Here is a 15968-nt window from a genome sequence, read left to right as displayed (position 1 = left end):
ACATTCTTCAAGGAGAACGTTACTTTGTTTTGTCCTGGAAACACTCTCCTTGCATTGGCCCATTTAGGTCTTAGTCCTCAGTTCTGAAAAACCCGGCTTTGAAAAGTTCCTTTCTTAAAGATGAAATGCAATATGTGTTTGAGGTGAGAGTCGATTCACTGGTTTAAGAAAAAAAAAATCAGCACTATGCCAGAAAGACTTCCAAATGAGAAAAACAACACAGGACAGCTATTTTCAACTCCTGCTTATACCACACCCTACGGAGAGGAAGAGTGGGATAAATATTGCATCCCTGAAATCCTAAAAAATCTGAGCTCCAGACTTCATGATTCCTCTCTCATCTATGACAGCGGCATCAAAACACTGTAAACATAGGTTTAAAAAGCCACTTCCCAACTAAGCCCTGTTTTCACTCCCACCTTCCATGAGGAGGTGAGAGCAGCAGAGGTTCTATTCTTGGCTATTCAAACCACAGTGTGTGGTCAAGGGCAGCTGCCCCTCTAAAACTGGGTTTCTGACAGTGAGGGTTTCAGAGCTGGGCTCTCTTTTCTTTCTCTGTCCAGAATCCTCTCCTGCAAAAAAAAAAGGAAGCAGTAGCATCCTTGGCACAAGCAGAGGACCCAAAAGGGCAAGAGGGCTGGTGGGACAAAAGTTAACTTCCGCACCCACTGGCTGTGGCTGCAGCTCCCCTAGCTGATTCTTCCAGGTGTCTGGGAGTGTTTCAAAAAAAAGGGGGGCTACAGAGAAGACACAATGACCCTTCATGCTGAAAGGAGAAGAAAGGAGAGAAAAGGGTACCCAATAATGCTTGAGGTTTTCTGTAACAAGGAAGACAAACTCTACCTTCATCTGGATCCCAAGCTAGAAAACAGAACAGCATGCTGGGGCCTTCAGAACTGATCTCCGTACATCAACTTCCTCCTCCGAGCCATGCAGCCAGTGCGCTCTGGCAAAATGCATCGCTCATCGGCACCCCCTGACATGACACTTACAAATGGCTTCCCACTGCCCGAGGACAGAAGCTAAAATCTTTAAACAGCCTACAAGGCCTATGTGCTCTGGTCCCTCCTCTCTCTTCAGTTTTGTCTCGTGTCCCCATTCCCTTCCAACTCTGAGCTCCAGTCACACTGGGCTTCTTGGGTTTCCTCAAAGGCACCAGCTGGACAGAGCCTCTGCTCATGCAGCTCTTTCCGCCTGGGTTAAATTTGGAGACATTTGAAATGCTAGACCCATAATCTGTGGGGGACAAATTATATGGCTGGATTGGTTTGGGCAACTCACATAATTTTCCTGACCTTCGCTTCCTCAGATGTAGGGCAAAGACAGAAATAAACAATGATGGCAACATCACAGAATTAGAATGAGGAACCATAGAGAAAACAAATGATTTGCTAAAGGAATAAAATTAGTAACAAGAAACGCTTGGGCCTTGGGGAAGTGAATTTATGAATTCAGAATAGACAGCAGGTAGGAGAAGCAGTTCAATTTGGAACTCAATCTAAAAGGTCACTACAGGAAGTCTGGTTAGTGACACAGGCAAACTTGTGAGTGTACTAGCACATATTTGTGTGAGTGTGTCATAAATATAAGCTCCCATACCTATCTTAACTGTTGTTGAAAATAAAATTCCCCTCTCATTTTATAAATTAAAAGGTCCATGCATGTTTTAAAAAGTATCTCTCACTGTGCAAATATCAACACCGATAAGGCTTTCCAAACAAACATAACTTGTTTGTGACAAGTTATTATCCAACCAGCCTATAATTAATTTTCCTGTTATGGGTAGTGCCTTTTTACACGGAATGTTCTCTTGACACTTTAAAGCAAATAGTCCGTCATTACTAATTCATTAAGTATTCACACAGATGCTATTAATCACAATGAACTAATGTGGTATTAATGGGTAGGTTATTAATCTGCAATTACATGCAGATTTCCTAATAAATTCAAGTTGCCCAAGTTTTTTGAGGAGAAAGGCAAGGGAAAACCAAATGAACAAATCTCTCAGAAAACAAATTAAGGGGAAGAAATACCTCTCCCTGTACCATAAAAGAGGACATATAAAATTCCTGTTTTCTTTTCATCCTAAGAAATCTTCGTTCTTACCCAATACAATGACATTTGCATTATACAGGTTTTCAACAAAATAAGAATATAAATGAAGGAAAAACAAACCACCCACGCACCCTGGAGAGGTGCTGCATTTCTTTAATGACACACCATGTCCTTAGATGCAGCAAAGCCTGGCTGCTCAACATGCGGTCCCTGGAACAGCAGTGTGGGCCTCACCTAAGAACTTGCCAGAAATGCAGACTCTCATGTCCCTTCTCAGACCTACTGAAGCAGAATCTGCACTTTAACAAGATTCCCAGGTGATCCATGTACACATTCAAGGCTGAGAAGAATGGTATCAAAGTACAGCTTTGTACTTTGTACTCCAGCTGCAAAGTGGAGTAGAAGGAAGTGGGGGAGTTTGGCTTATACACCATTGCACATTAAAGCCTAGGTGTGCTGAGGAGGGAACAGCAGGCAAATCTCATTGAAATTGTTCAAAAGTACATAAACAAGGTGGATGTGACAAGCAGCTGGGGAATCTGGATTATTAGGAATACAATTTACATACCATGTTTCATGAAATCTAAGAAGCACGTTTTTTTTTTACATCTTAACATCTCTGAAATTGGAATTCATCTTAAAACTGTCAGCCAGGCACAGTCACAATGTAGATGCCATTGCCTGCCCATGTGTGACCTTGATCTAGCAGTTCTTATTGTCAGCACTTCAAATGAGTTGGTTGCCTGGCTAGGAAATTATCGCTTAACTCATCTTCAGAAAGATTTCACTACAGTTTGGCTAGGAAATTAAAACTTTCTGTATATCCAAAAAGGCAGTCTTGGAGGAAAATGCCTGAGATGACTGGGAACACATTTTAAAGAAATGCTGAATCACTGCCGTTATTGATGGAAAGAGGACAGTGTTTTGTGAGAAAACAAAAGTACTGATGGTTTGAAATCAAAAATACTGTGAGGAAGTTTTAGGAATACCTTAACCCATCTCTTCTGCTTGCGTTTTCCTTTTTAATTAATGCAAAAGACTAACATGTGATAAAAATTAATGTCTAAGTGTAAAAAACTTTCAACGAACATAAAATAAAAATCCAACTGCTAAGAAACCACTGTGTAATAGCTTAGTCTTACTTAGCATACATGAAATAGTGGTGCACCTTGCAGTTGACAGTCTTTTTGATTCAATGAAATATGGTACTAATTTAGTTGAGGCTATGAAAGACAGCAGTGTTTGTGTGTTCTCCTGCTTAATTTTAAGTCAAATAAATATAACCAACAAAACTGCATGTCACTATAGCATCACCACCACAGAAGACCCAGTATTTTTCCTCCTGGGAAATAATAAACGTGTCCAGAATATTCAAGCTGTGTTTCAATTTAAATAAAAGAAGGCAAGAGAAAAATTATTCCAAATGACTGCAAAAGCATTTTAAGGACAACTGAACCTCCGGTGAGATGAGACATTTCAGTTCCTGAATGCTGGGCCTCACATCCAGGTCTCAGGGGCAAGAATGCCAGTCTGGCTGAGCGGGGAGGCAGGCGTGAGACCTCTGGCAAGGGCAGCTTCGTGGGCGTCCTACCACAGCGTGGGCTGTGCAGCCTTCAGACCTCAGCCGGAGCCGCAACGGCCTCCTTTCCTCACCCAGCACTTCCCACACGGTCTCCACCAGACATGTTTCATTCTGGCAACGACCTGCAGCTTTCAAACCCCAAATTCCTCTTCTCCACAGCTCAGAGATTCCAGACTGACACGAACACCTTTGACCTCAATTAAAATAACTGAATTTGTATGTCTTAATTTATTCTCACTGTTGTGTATCCAGAGCAGTGCGTAGTCAAGGGGGGGAAAAAGAAATCTCTTTCCTTACATTATTCCAGGACTTGGTCAAAATGTTGGGAAATGTAAATTGAGAGAAATTAATAAATTAGGGCATTGCCCAACAGTCTTTAATGTGCACTAGCAAAGCATACTGCCGGAGTGGTTATTTTGAATGGTTCTCGTTTCAGAAAACGCACAGAACCTTCTCCAGTAGACAGTGGCTACAGTTCTCTATTTGGTTAGTTAGACTGGACATCACACTTGAGTAGGTTCTCAAACTTGGCCGCACATTAGAACCACCTGCAGGGGAAGGGTGGTTAAAAAACCGGAAGCCAGGCTGTACCACCCCAGGCCAATTACATCAAAACCTCTGAGGATGGGACCCAGGCATCTGTGTCTTTCAAGCTCCCCTGTGATTTCAGTGTGCAGCTGGGGTTGAGAAGCACTGGTCTAGAACTGCCCTGTCCAATTCAGAAACGGGTAGTCGCAAGGGGCTGTTGAGCACCTGAAATATGACTGGTCCACAAGGACACATGTTGCAAGTGTAAGATGCGTACTGGATTTCAAGGACTTAGTAGGCAAGAAAAAATGTAAAATGTCTCACAAATAAGTTTTTTTATATTGATTCCATGAAGTGACAATATTTTGGATATGCTGGGTTAGATAAAATACATAATTTCACCTGTTTCCTTTTTACTTTAATGTAGTTATTAGAAAATGTAAAATTACATGTGAGTTGCATTTGTGACTCATTACATTTCTTTTGGACATCACTGCTCTGGAAGATGACTTTATAGGTCACTAGCTGTGTGAATATGAATGAATTACTTAACCTCTCCAAGCTGCAATTTTCACAACTGTAAAATGGGATAATACCACCTTCCTAGTTTTCAGGGGTTTTACCAGGTGCTAAGGGTCAAAATAATCTGAATTCTAATCCTAGCTCCATCGCCTATTAGCCGTGTGATCTTGGGCTGGTTATTGATTGTATTGCTCGGCTACTTCTATTTCCTCATTCCCAAAATGTAGATAAACCTTCCATCTTACAGGCTTGTTGGGAGTTCAGTTTAGAGAGTTCAACAAATGGTAACAAGGGTATTATTAAATAAGGTCGCCTCTATTAAGTGCCTAGACTGTTAGGGCCTGCTCTGTGTGATGTACTCTTACGAATTTTGCGGGGGGGGATCTGTCAAAGGCTCACTTCACAGTAATGAGTAGAAATACCCCCATTATTAGTAAATCAGGGGAGAAATGGGGATTTTTCCACATTGTAAAGATGCTCAACCCATCCACACCTTCAAGTTGCAGTTGAAAAGTTCTCAGAATTGAGGATGAGGGCACAGCTGAAATCATCTCATCAGGCAGTTTGGAAATGCGAGAATGAAATTTTCAACTCCGTTTGGCCATGCATTTGTGTGCCATCAACTTTTTAATTTTTCTGGTGCCTGAGTTTTGCCACTGACCAACTAGGAGTATAGTAAAGGTAAGCGACTGTCCCATTTCTCTAAGACACAGGTTTCAAGGCCCAGGAAATCTGAGTCACCTGCTTCTGCTGTGAAATCTGGATGACCCTTGGAAGTTCCTGCAAAAATCCCGTATTCTCAGCTCCGTTATTATCCCGGCTTCTGGCAACCAAAAGCAGGAACACGTGGGGCCGTGTAGGAGCTTCAGGAATCGCTACCACAAAGCTCACGTGGGTACGCCTCCGAACTGTTACCACCAAAGCCAGCTAGGATTTTTCTTCCCTTCCCAGTCATCCTCTTTCAGGAAGTGGCTTTTCAAAAATATGCAACTCTTTTGAACAACTACAAAGTAAAATACATTACACACACCAACCATGCAAAATAGGGCCTGGGTGTGGGCAGGTTGAGAAGTGTCACTGTAGGTATATATATGTCTTTCTCAGGATGCAAATATCCTGTGTCATTAGTCATGCCAAAAAACTTATATTTAGTCAAAAGATCCCAAATTTAGCTGACAATCTTCTAAAGTAAAATGTTTCTATCTTCCTACAACATTCAAGCTAACTAGCAGGAAACTTTTCATAATGTATTGCAATATTTATACTACAAACATGCCCCCTCATCTGTTTTTCCACTCTTTTTTTTTCAGTCTAGAGTCCCATGCATAGCATTTCCAGGCTGTCGCTCCACCTTTCAGAAACCTCAGCTTCCTTGCCCCAAGTCAAAAATCTCACAAATGGATTCTGACATCCTTCATCCGCCCATCTCACTCTTGTCATCTCTCACCAACAGCCCTGCTCATTCCTTCCTTCCAACAGAGCCGAGTTATACTGACTCGCTCTTCTCCTTGGAACCTCACTCCAGCACCTCCAGATTCACAGCCCCCCTCCACCTCCACCTGCTGCCATTCCAAGTTCAAGCAAGAGTCCCTGTCTTCAAGATCAGACAACAAGCGAGCTCTTTCATACACCACATAATATGTACTTATGAATGAAGACACTACTTTGTATATTACTACTTTCAATCATTTGCACTGTTTATAAATATTTTTAACTACACTATGACAAAGGCTGTATCATCTCTAGTTGGGCACTGACCTTTAACTCTCTGCTTTCATAATAGGTATGTGGTAATAGATAATAATTTCATCTATAAATATATTTGTTCTGTGGCATAGGTAATCCCATAAAGCTTGCACTTAATCAGTTCAAGGCTTGGCACTGGCACAAATCTCCAAACACCTATCTCCGGTTTCATCTAATATCATTATAAACACCTATTAACTGTTGGTAATGTGCTCATTACCCAGGGATTCTAGACAGTGGACTGTTCAAATATTTGGGTATGAGTGGACCAGTGGGTCCATACAATAGCTGTCTCCACTCAAAACACCTGAATTAGGATGCATTGAAAGGCTGAAGTGAAATAAAACTATACCTCTCGAGGCGTGCCCCAGCAATCTTTACATAGGCAGGGGTTCTTACTCTTTTTTGTGCCATACATCTATGGGCTGTTCTCAACCTATGGGCTACTCTCAAAATATTATCTATAAGAACATAAGATAAGAAACATAGGTTTACAATGGAAACCGGTTATTTCAAAACACAGTTAACAAAACAGATGTTTTGCTGTTTGACATCATGATATATGCACTACTTCATTAACTCATTAAATAAGATCTAGCATCGAGTCTAGCCACTACTATGATTTTGAAGTGGTGATGTATGTACATAATATTTCAAGATACCTGCAACATCTGTATTAAGATTTTTAAAAATGATGATTCCCATTGGTAACAAAGTCACAGCTACTAATACCAGAGTTTGTAGCCTACAGTCAGAATTAAAGAAAATGCTAAAGTTCCATCAAAGGTTAGTGAAAATAAAGATGCATTTTTTTTTTCCTATTCAAGTCCCTGAATTCTATCGACAGGTCTCTTGAGGGGACATGGGTCTAAGTTAAAGATCCCCTAGGGATGAGGAAAAGAAAAGAGAGACGGGAAATTGGTATAAACAACAAGAACAACAACAACAAAAAATAGTGGTATCTAAAGAAGATCTAGAGCAGCCTAAGATGACACTTCTTATTTTCACCAATTCCCCTTTCCTCTTCTCTCTTTCCCTACAGGAGAGATTTAAAACTCACATACACCAATGAGTGTTTTGTCTGACAAGTTAGATTAGCAAGACCTTCCAGGGTTTCAGGTCATGACCAAGATCCGGCAATAAAAGTTGGGAATACACAAATATCCTAACCTATTGTTTTCACCCCTAGGTTTGTTTCTTTCAGGACCAGCTGCCTCGTTTACAGGAATGATGAGACTTTTGGGAAAAACTAGATCACAATATTTTACTTTAATAATACTGTTAAATTTTCTTATCAAAGTTCTACTTTTTATTTGATTAGGAAACTAGCATTTCTTAAGCGTCTACTATGGGCCAAGTGTTTTTAAAATGTTCATTTAATCCTCATGAAATTAGCAGTAATAACAGATGTCACTTATCAAACCCTGTTAGAAGACTTTCGATGCATCTCACTGAATTAATCCAACAGTGTTGCCAGATAAGAAACTGAGACTCAGAAGGAAGTGGTTTGCCTATGGTCATATAGCCAATAAGTGGCAGAGTCACAGTTTCTTTTCAGAGCCCAAACTTGACCGCCATCCTGTGAGTTCTTATTTTCCTCGTTGTAACTTACACAAGATCACACCGCCAGGGAGTCTTGGAGGCCCAAGAAGGGCTCTAGCCTGCTGCACTGTCCACTCCCCTGTCCTGCCTTCCTGAAACCTAGAACACAAATGAAGAACTGACAATACCCTTCCTCTCCTGTCAGGGGCAAGCTCTGGGTGCAACTCACGGCTCTTCTGGGACAGCATGCAGGGCCCCAGGCTCAGAAGGGGGGAGAAAGAGGAGAAGACAAAGCCACCCCACCCCAGCCAGCCAGCCAGCCATGCCCACCCTGCATCCAGCCACATACAGAGGGCACGATCCTTTTCTTCAATAAGTATTTTCTGAGCAACAACTGTATGCCAGGCACTATGCTGGGTGCTGGGTTACAGTGAAGCCCAAAATGGACAAGATTCTGGCTCTCAGAAAATTTACCATGGGGGGAGAGGGGGAAGGGAGAGGAGCAAGCATAATGAGAAAAATAAGTAAGCAAGTATACAAATGAGATAATTTCAGATGGTTTTAAGTACCACAGAGGACACTAATAGGGTAACAGGATAGAGGGGGACTGGAGATGGGAGTAGAGAACTATTTTTTTTTTTTGGGGGGGAGTAGAGAACTATTTTTAATAAAGGTGTTCTCAGGCTTCCCTGGTGGCGCAGTAGTTAATAATCCGCCTCCCAATGCAGGGGACACGGGTTCGAGCCCTGGTCCGGGAAGATTCCACATGCCACGGAGCAACTGAGCCCGTGCTCCACAACTACTGAGCCTGTGCTCTAGAGCCCACGCACCACAACTACTGAAGCCTGTGTGCCTAGAGCCTGTGCTCCACAACAACAGAAGCCACCCCAATGAGAAGCCCGCGCGCTGCAACGAAGAGTAGCCCCCACTCGCCGCAACTAGAGAAAGCCCGCGCGCAGCAACGAAGACCCAACACAGCCAAAAATAAATAAATAAAAATAAATAAATAATTTTTAAAATTATTAAATAAAGGTGTTCTCTGATCCTTCTCTATCAGTGAAATAAATTTGAATTTATTCACAGATAGCTCACCTTTCTAATGGCCTATTCAGGCCTCTAGAGCAGCACTGTCTGATAGAAATATTATCTGAGCCAAATACATAATTGTTAATTTCCTTGTAGCTATATTTGAATAAGTAAAATAAAACAGGTGAGATTATGTTTAATAATATATTTTATTTAACCCAATGTACCTTAAAAATATCATTTCCATATGTAATTGATGAAATAAATCATCAGTTTATTAGTGAGATATTTTACATGTTTTCTAAATGAAGTCTCTGAAATTTGGTGTGTATTTTACACTTACAGCACATCTCAATTCCAGCTAGCCATATTTCAAGTGCTCGAAAGCCACATGTGGCTAGTGGCTACGGTATTGAACAGTGTAGCTCTAGAGTCTTTTATTTATTTTTTTTTGGCTGCACCTCGTGGCTTGTGGGATCTTAGTTCCCAGACCAGGGATCGAACCCAGTGCCAAGTCCTGACCACTGGACCACCAGAGAATTCCCTCTAGAGTCTTGATTACAGTACCTATTGAAATATTTTGTGATGTGCAGATTTTTAATTTCCACATGGTAGTCTTGGGAGCCTCATTAACTTCTGCATCCTCCTATGCCTAGCACAATACCTCTTGCTGGATGTGAATGAGGAAGTCTAAATTCTGATTGCTATTGGCAACAACCTTATGACCAAGCAGACTTAGAAAGCATGAGACAGTGGATGTCAGAGTAGAGACAAAGAAAGAAATGTAATCTTTAATGGGATGGTTCAGCTGCTAGATCAACCCTTACCTGAAGTCCACATGATTACTAGATATTTTGGTTACACGAGCCAACAAATCTTCTTTATTGTTTGGGTCAGTCTGAGTTGATGTTTCTGTTACTTGTGACTAAAAGCAATTGGTGCCAGGAAAAATGTAAAAGCTCAGAAAATAGTCCTGTGTTCACAGACTAATACAATCAAAATGCTGTGTATTTCAATCTATTTGAAGCGAGCACATTTCCCCCAAATTAAAGAGCATACAACTCAGAATGAATGTAATGAAAAGATCTGGTTCTTATCAAGTGTACCCAACTTATGTCTAGTATTAACCACTACAAAAGTTTTAAAAGCTACATTAAAGCCACAGGGGAAAAGATCGGATCATAAAATAAAAAGATTGGAACAGGTAGGAGTCAAAAAGTAAGACAAGGACATGCACTGGGGGTAGAAATGGATACACAAGAAGAAAATCTAAAACGCTGACTGTCGGAACTACCAGAACACAAGCTTTTACACATGGTGGCCATTCTCACGGCCTCTTTACTTCCTTAAGCTATTTAGAAAGAGGTCTTGTCCTAAAGCTAAATGCACATTTTTCACAGAGCCTTCAGGAAGAAATTCATTTCCGTATTTGAAGTGAATGTCTCCTAACAGGAAATTACTAAACTTTTTAAAATGTGACTTCTTTCCTCTTCCTCACATTTCACGCACCCACACTCCCATCCTACCCATGCTCAAATGGGGTACTGCAATTAGGAAAAATGGGAACAACAACAACAAAACTTTTCAGGTAAAATCATTTCATTTCACATTCTAAAAGTCTGCGATACAGGCCCAAGTCTTTACACAGCACCCCTCTATGCACACAGGACCGATAACGATGTATGTATAAACTGGCAATTTGTTGCGTCCTGTATGGCCACGTGAAAAAGAGCCAGCATGGTCAGAAAAACAGGAATCTGCTCTGAGTGGGCGCACTCAGTCTATATAGCAGATTCAATGAGACTTACAGGGGCTGAGTTTTCACCAGGAATAAAAAGCACACCACAGTGGCTGGCTGCTCCTTAGCGCTTCCTCACCACATCCCTGGTTTATTTTTTCTAGTCTGACATCATTTGTTTCAAAGAGCTTAATGATGTCAGGGCTCAATCTGGTACATCATTATACCATGTTCATTGTATGAGGAAAATGACACAATTCACTATGTCTTCAACGATCTGAACTTTCTAATTATCAAATGACTTTACAGGAGCTGAACTGAAGTTTTCAGCTTTTTAATATCTGTAAAAGATGATTTGGCTAGGATCACTAATAGGAAAAACAAGATTATAGGGGGGTTATTTAATTAGGAGAATCATTTAAATCTCAGCCAGCAGGTATTTACAAATAAATAACCAATCTATGAATCACGATCATCTTTCTCTGCCCATTAATGCACAGACCCTACTTCATCTTACTGTTCTGCTGGTGCTGTCTGTGCTTAAACATAATAATATACTGCGTTTCTTTATAAACTATTGGCAAAGATCGCTATTCCATAATAGAGATGAGCTGGCCCTACCCTGAGTCATCTGTCTTCTGTTTGACACAAGTGTTCTCTCTCACTCATTGCCTCATGTTTCATAAGTGCTCATTTGCAAAATTTTCGTCTGTTCGTTCATAAGCAGTGCATGCTGTGTCATCTTCATGGTCACATGAAAACAAATTTGGGAGGTTTTGTAGGAGGGAAATTTTAAGACATTCAAACACATGACTACATTTAGCCTTTTTTAAAAAAACAAATCCTAATTCTTAGAGAGAACAAGAAATAATTTTATTTGCCAAGTAGAAATCTGAGTCTTATATGCCATTTAAAGAAAAAATTCATGAAGCCAGGTTGCTGACTTCAGTAGAGGGCAATTTTTCATCAGCCAGGTCTGTCAAATCCATTTTATTTCACAAATTGGACAGCCGTTTCTGTGTGTTCTCTATCAGCCATAAGAAAATGGTATTCTTTTGATTGGTAGTATTGCGTTTTATTTTTGGATGTTCTCTCTTTTTTATCAAGGGTGAGGAAAAATATCTAGACTGTATTCAATACTTTTGAAAGCACATGATATTTACAGAGGATAAGACCAGAATAAAATGTAAAGCATCTGACAGACACTACTTCATGAGCCTTAGAACTGTCTTTGAGACAAAATGGAGGAGCAAAGGACAAATATTAATTGAGGGCCTGCTATATGCCAGGAACTAGACTGGGTAATTTATATAGGTCATGTCCTTTAGTCCTCACAAATCCTATGAAATGGGTATTCTTATCTCCATTTGAAAGATAAAAAAGCTGAGCTAGGTAAGCTAAGTAATTGACCAAAAGTGACACAGAGGAGAAATGAAAGGGAACCAGGATTCAAATCCAACTCTGTGGCATCAAAACTCAGGCTCTGAGTGGCTTACAATGAGGAAAAAATTTGGAAACCACCTAAATGGCAACACATGAATTGATGAAACAAACTGTAGTATATCCATACAAAGTAGTCATGGCAAATGATGGTATAGATCTATTTTATTGACCTGAAAACATGTTAACGTGTCAAGTAAAAATAACAGATTATAAAAATAGAATATATGATCCCTTTTGAGATATACATATAATTTTATATTTATATTTGCATTTAAAAAGTTATCACCAGGTATTGGGATCTGAAGTATGTTTCTCCTCGTTAGTCATTTATAGCTGATCTACAATGAGCTTGTATCACCTGGATGGTTAGATAGATAAGCAGACAGACTGAGAGATACACAGATACATAGATAGATATAGAATAAAGACATATAGATAGAATTTAAAGACTAGTGTTTAATTCTTGGATTCACTTTTCCTCCCTTCCATCTTTCACTCTTCCCAGTCCCCCAACTCTATTTCCTGGGATCACTTCCCAAAATAAACAACTTGCATGCTAAATAAATAAATAAATGTCTAGTGTTTAAAAAATAAGATTGCCAGCACCTCTGATATTTGAAAAGCTCTATTTATACACTTTAAGAATACCTAATTATGTGCAACATACTTGCAGAGTTCAGAAAGATATGTATCTATAAATTTGTGTATCAGTATCATCTATATATTTACATATTTCTAATCTATACATTTATAGATAGAGAGAATGAAAGAATAGTATGATAAAGCCAATACAGTACAGCAAAACAGTAACAATCAGGAAATCTGGGTAAAGGGTATATGGGAGTTCTTTGTGCTATTCCGTCAACTTTTAAGTCTGAATTACCTCAAAATTTAAAAGTTTAAAGAATACATATTTTATATTTCAAGCACATGCATCTGGAACAAGATGATACTAATTTAAAAAGAGACCCTACTCCACCATTTGCTCTCCTTCTTGGCACTTGTAGCAAGAGCCCTATGACTGATATTTTAATTCATCCTTTACAGGGCTTGTCACAAAATAACTTGAGATTTATTTTTCTGTGTCTTTCCCAGAGCATAGAAATATATGGGGAGCCTCCCATTTTGTTTCACAAGGCCAGCACAATCTTGATAACAGAATTTGACAAACCTAGCACACAAAAATCCATGGACCAATATGAATCATAAATACAGACACAAATATAACAAAATACTAGCTTATTCAATTCTTAAGCAATGTCTTAAAATAATAAACCATTCATAGGCAGGATTTATTTCAAGATTATAAGGTTAATTTAGCATGAGAAAATCTAGAGAAGTTAAAAGAGATACTCCATGTGAGTCTCCTGATAAACAGTGAAGAGATTTTTCTTGAGCAATACCTTTTTGCAAACTAGGAATAACAGAACACAATAAAAAATGTTAGAAACAAAGAAAAAATATATTGGGGGGAATGCTAGAGGCATTACCACCCAAGTTAGGAATAAGAAAATTATACCCAGCTTCCCTGGTGGCACAGTGGTTAAGAGTCCACCTGCCAATGCAGGGGACATGGGTTCGAGCCCCAGTCCGGGAAGATCTCACATGCTGCGGAGCAACTAAGCCCGTGTGCCACAACTACCGAGCCTGCGCTCTAGAATCTGTGAGCCACAACTACTGAGCCCACGTGCCACAGCTACTGAAGCTTGTGCGCCTAGAGCCCATGCTCCGCAACAAGAGAAGCCACTGAAATGAGAAGCCCGCGCACCGAAACAAAGAGTAGCCCCCGCTCACTGCAACTAGAGAAAGCCCGCACACAGCAATGAAGACCCAATGCAGCCAAAAATAAATAAATAAAATAAATTTACTAAAAGAAAAAAAGAAAATTATACCCATTATCATTGCTATAATTCAACATTATTCTGAGACTCCAGTCAATATAGTAAAAGGGAGAGACAAAAATTATAATTATTTAATTTTATGATTACCTATCAAAGAATCCCAAAAACCCACCAAATAGCTATCAATTAATAAAATAGTTCTACCTAGATCCAATATAGATATATCAAAGCTTTACAACAGGCATCAGGAGTTGGCATACTTTTTCCATTAAGGTCAGAGAGTAAATATTTTAGGCTTTGCAGGTTATATGGGCTTTATGGGTCATATGGTCTCTCTATGCAACTACTCAACTCTGCCTTTGTGGTGCAAAAGCAGCCACTGATAATGCATAAATGAATGGATGTGGCTGTCTTTCAAAAAAAACTTTTATTTACAAAAACAGGCAGTGGGCTGGATTTGGCCCACGGGCCACAGTTTGCTGACCCCTACTTTATACCACAAAAAGAAACAGGTGATTGAGAAAAGTAACCATTTAAAACAGCAAGAAAATATATGAAGACCTAAAAATAACTTTCTAAAGGGCGATTCTGCTATATGCAACAAAAATGAAAGGTGAATACTCTTTCAACACAACAATTTCATATCTGGGAATTTATCCTAAGGATACATTTAGATAAGGCCATAAAGATGTGTAAACTTAGGTATTATTATAGTGTTACTTATAATAAGGAAAGATATCTACTGACATAACCCATGTCTATGAGGAATACATTATGTGTTACAGCAGGTGACAGAGCAGCATGCATAAAATCAGCTATTTTTTATTTTTTAACGTATATGGCTGTGCATATGATTATGCATATGTACCCACACATGGAAAAAACACCTGGAGAGATATATACCCAATTGCTTTATGAGCAGTTATTTCTAGGGGTGGATTTATGCGTGACTTTCTTTTTACTTTTTGCATGTTATTTTTGCTCCGTTTTACTTTCACGACCGAGCTTGGAAATAAAATTTTTTCATTTTTCAAAGTAGGAAAAAAAAAACTTGTGCTGCTCTGAACAATTTACTCTTACTTCTATGAATTTTAGCCCATATACCATGTCCTCCTCAAACAAAGCCCATCGATACTGATTTTAGTTTTTACAATAAGACATTCCCAGAAATCCTTTAACTTATTATAACTGCTTCATGCCCTGAAGATAGAAATCTTTGGGCTATAACTAATATAAAAGGATCATCTATCTGGAGATACTGACTTTTTCTTATCCTTCATTGATATTTCTCCAATTGTGTGTGTGTACGTGTGCACACACACACACATCTCTCTGTCTAGGAAGAAAAGAAGCCAGAGAAGAGAAACAGGAAACAGGCAAGAATGGTAGGTAAAGGACCGACACGAGTTAATATCCTACAGGGAAATAAGTCTCAGTAAATTCATTCTTCAAGGTCCTATTTACAGTTCCACAGAACAGGAATCTCACCTGTTGGGTTATGGGAAAACTCTGACATTCTTGCAAATTCTCATTTATAACTTATGAAGACTAAGTTTCAGCCTTCTAGTAGAAAATGTAAGTCCATATGATTTATACCTAGTTGTGAAATTTAAGCACATTTTTCCTTACAGTGACAATAGGTATCTATTTTGCCAATGGTTTCAGATGTTATAACATATATATAAGTTGATACGTATTTAATTTTCATTAAAATTAATGAACTTAATTCTTAAAATCTTGGGGAAAAGGATATGGAGAAGATAGAAAAATGATGATTCTCAAAAATTTTCAGAAATTCTTTTAGGTGTGTTACTGAATGCAAGTTATATGGCATAGCTCAGTTATAAGAAAGTGAAAAAAATATATACTATTTTTGCCTTCTCAAAACACTCACCTTACCTGGCCTTGAAATCTCCCTACTTGCGTTCTGAAGTGGTTTTCTCCA

General features: G+C 39.2%; 1 protein-coding gene across 2 annotated transcripts in view; it reads right to left on the bottom strand.

Annotated features, from left to right (window-relative positions):
- Positions 1-15968, bottom strand: part of PHEX (phosphate regulating endopeptidase homolog X-linked) — a 194712-nt gene that overhangs the window by 165095 nt on the left and 13649 nt on the right. The window lies entirely within an intron of this gene.

Source organism: Balaenoptera musculus, chromosome X, assembly GCF_009873245.2.
Source record: "Balaenoptera musculus isolate JJ_BM4_2016_0621 chromosome X, mBalMus1.pri.v3, whole genome shotgun sequence".
Taxonomy (NCBI): domain Eukaryota; kingdom Metazoa; phylum Chordata; class Mammalia; order Artiodactyla; family Balaenopteridae; genus Balaenoptera; species Balaenoptera musculus.
Note: the sequence above shows the minus strand (reverse complement) of the source record. Positions and strands in the feature narration are given on the sequence as shown.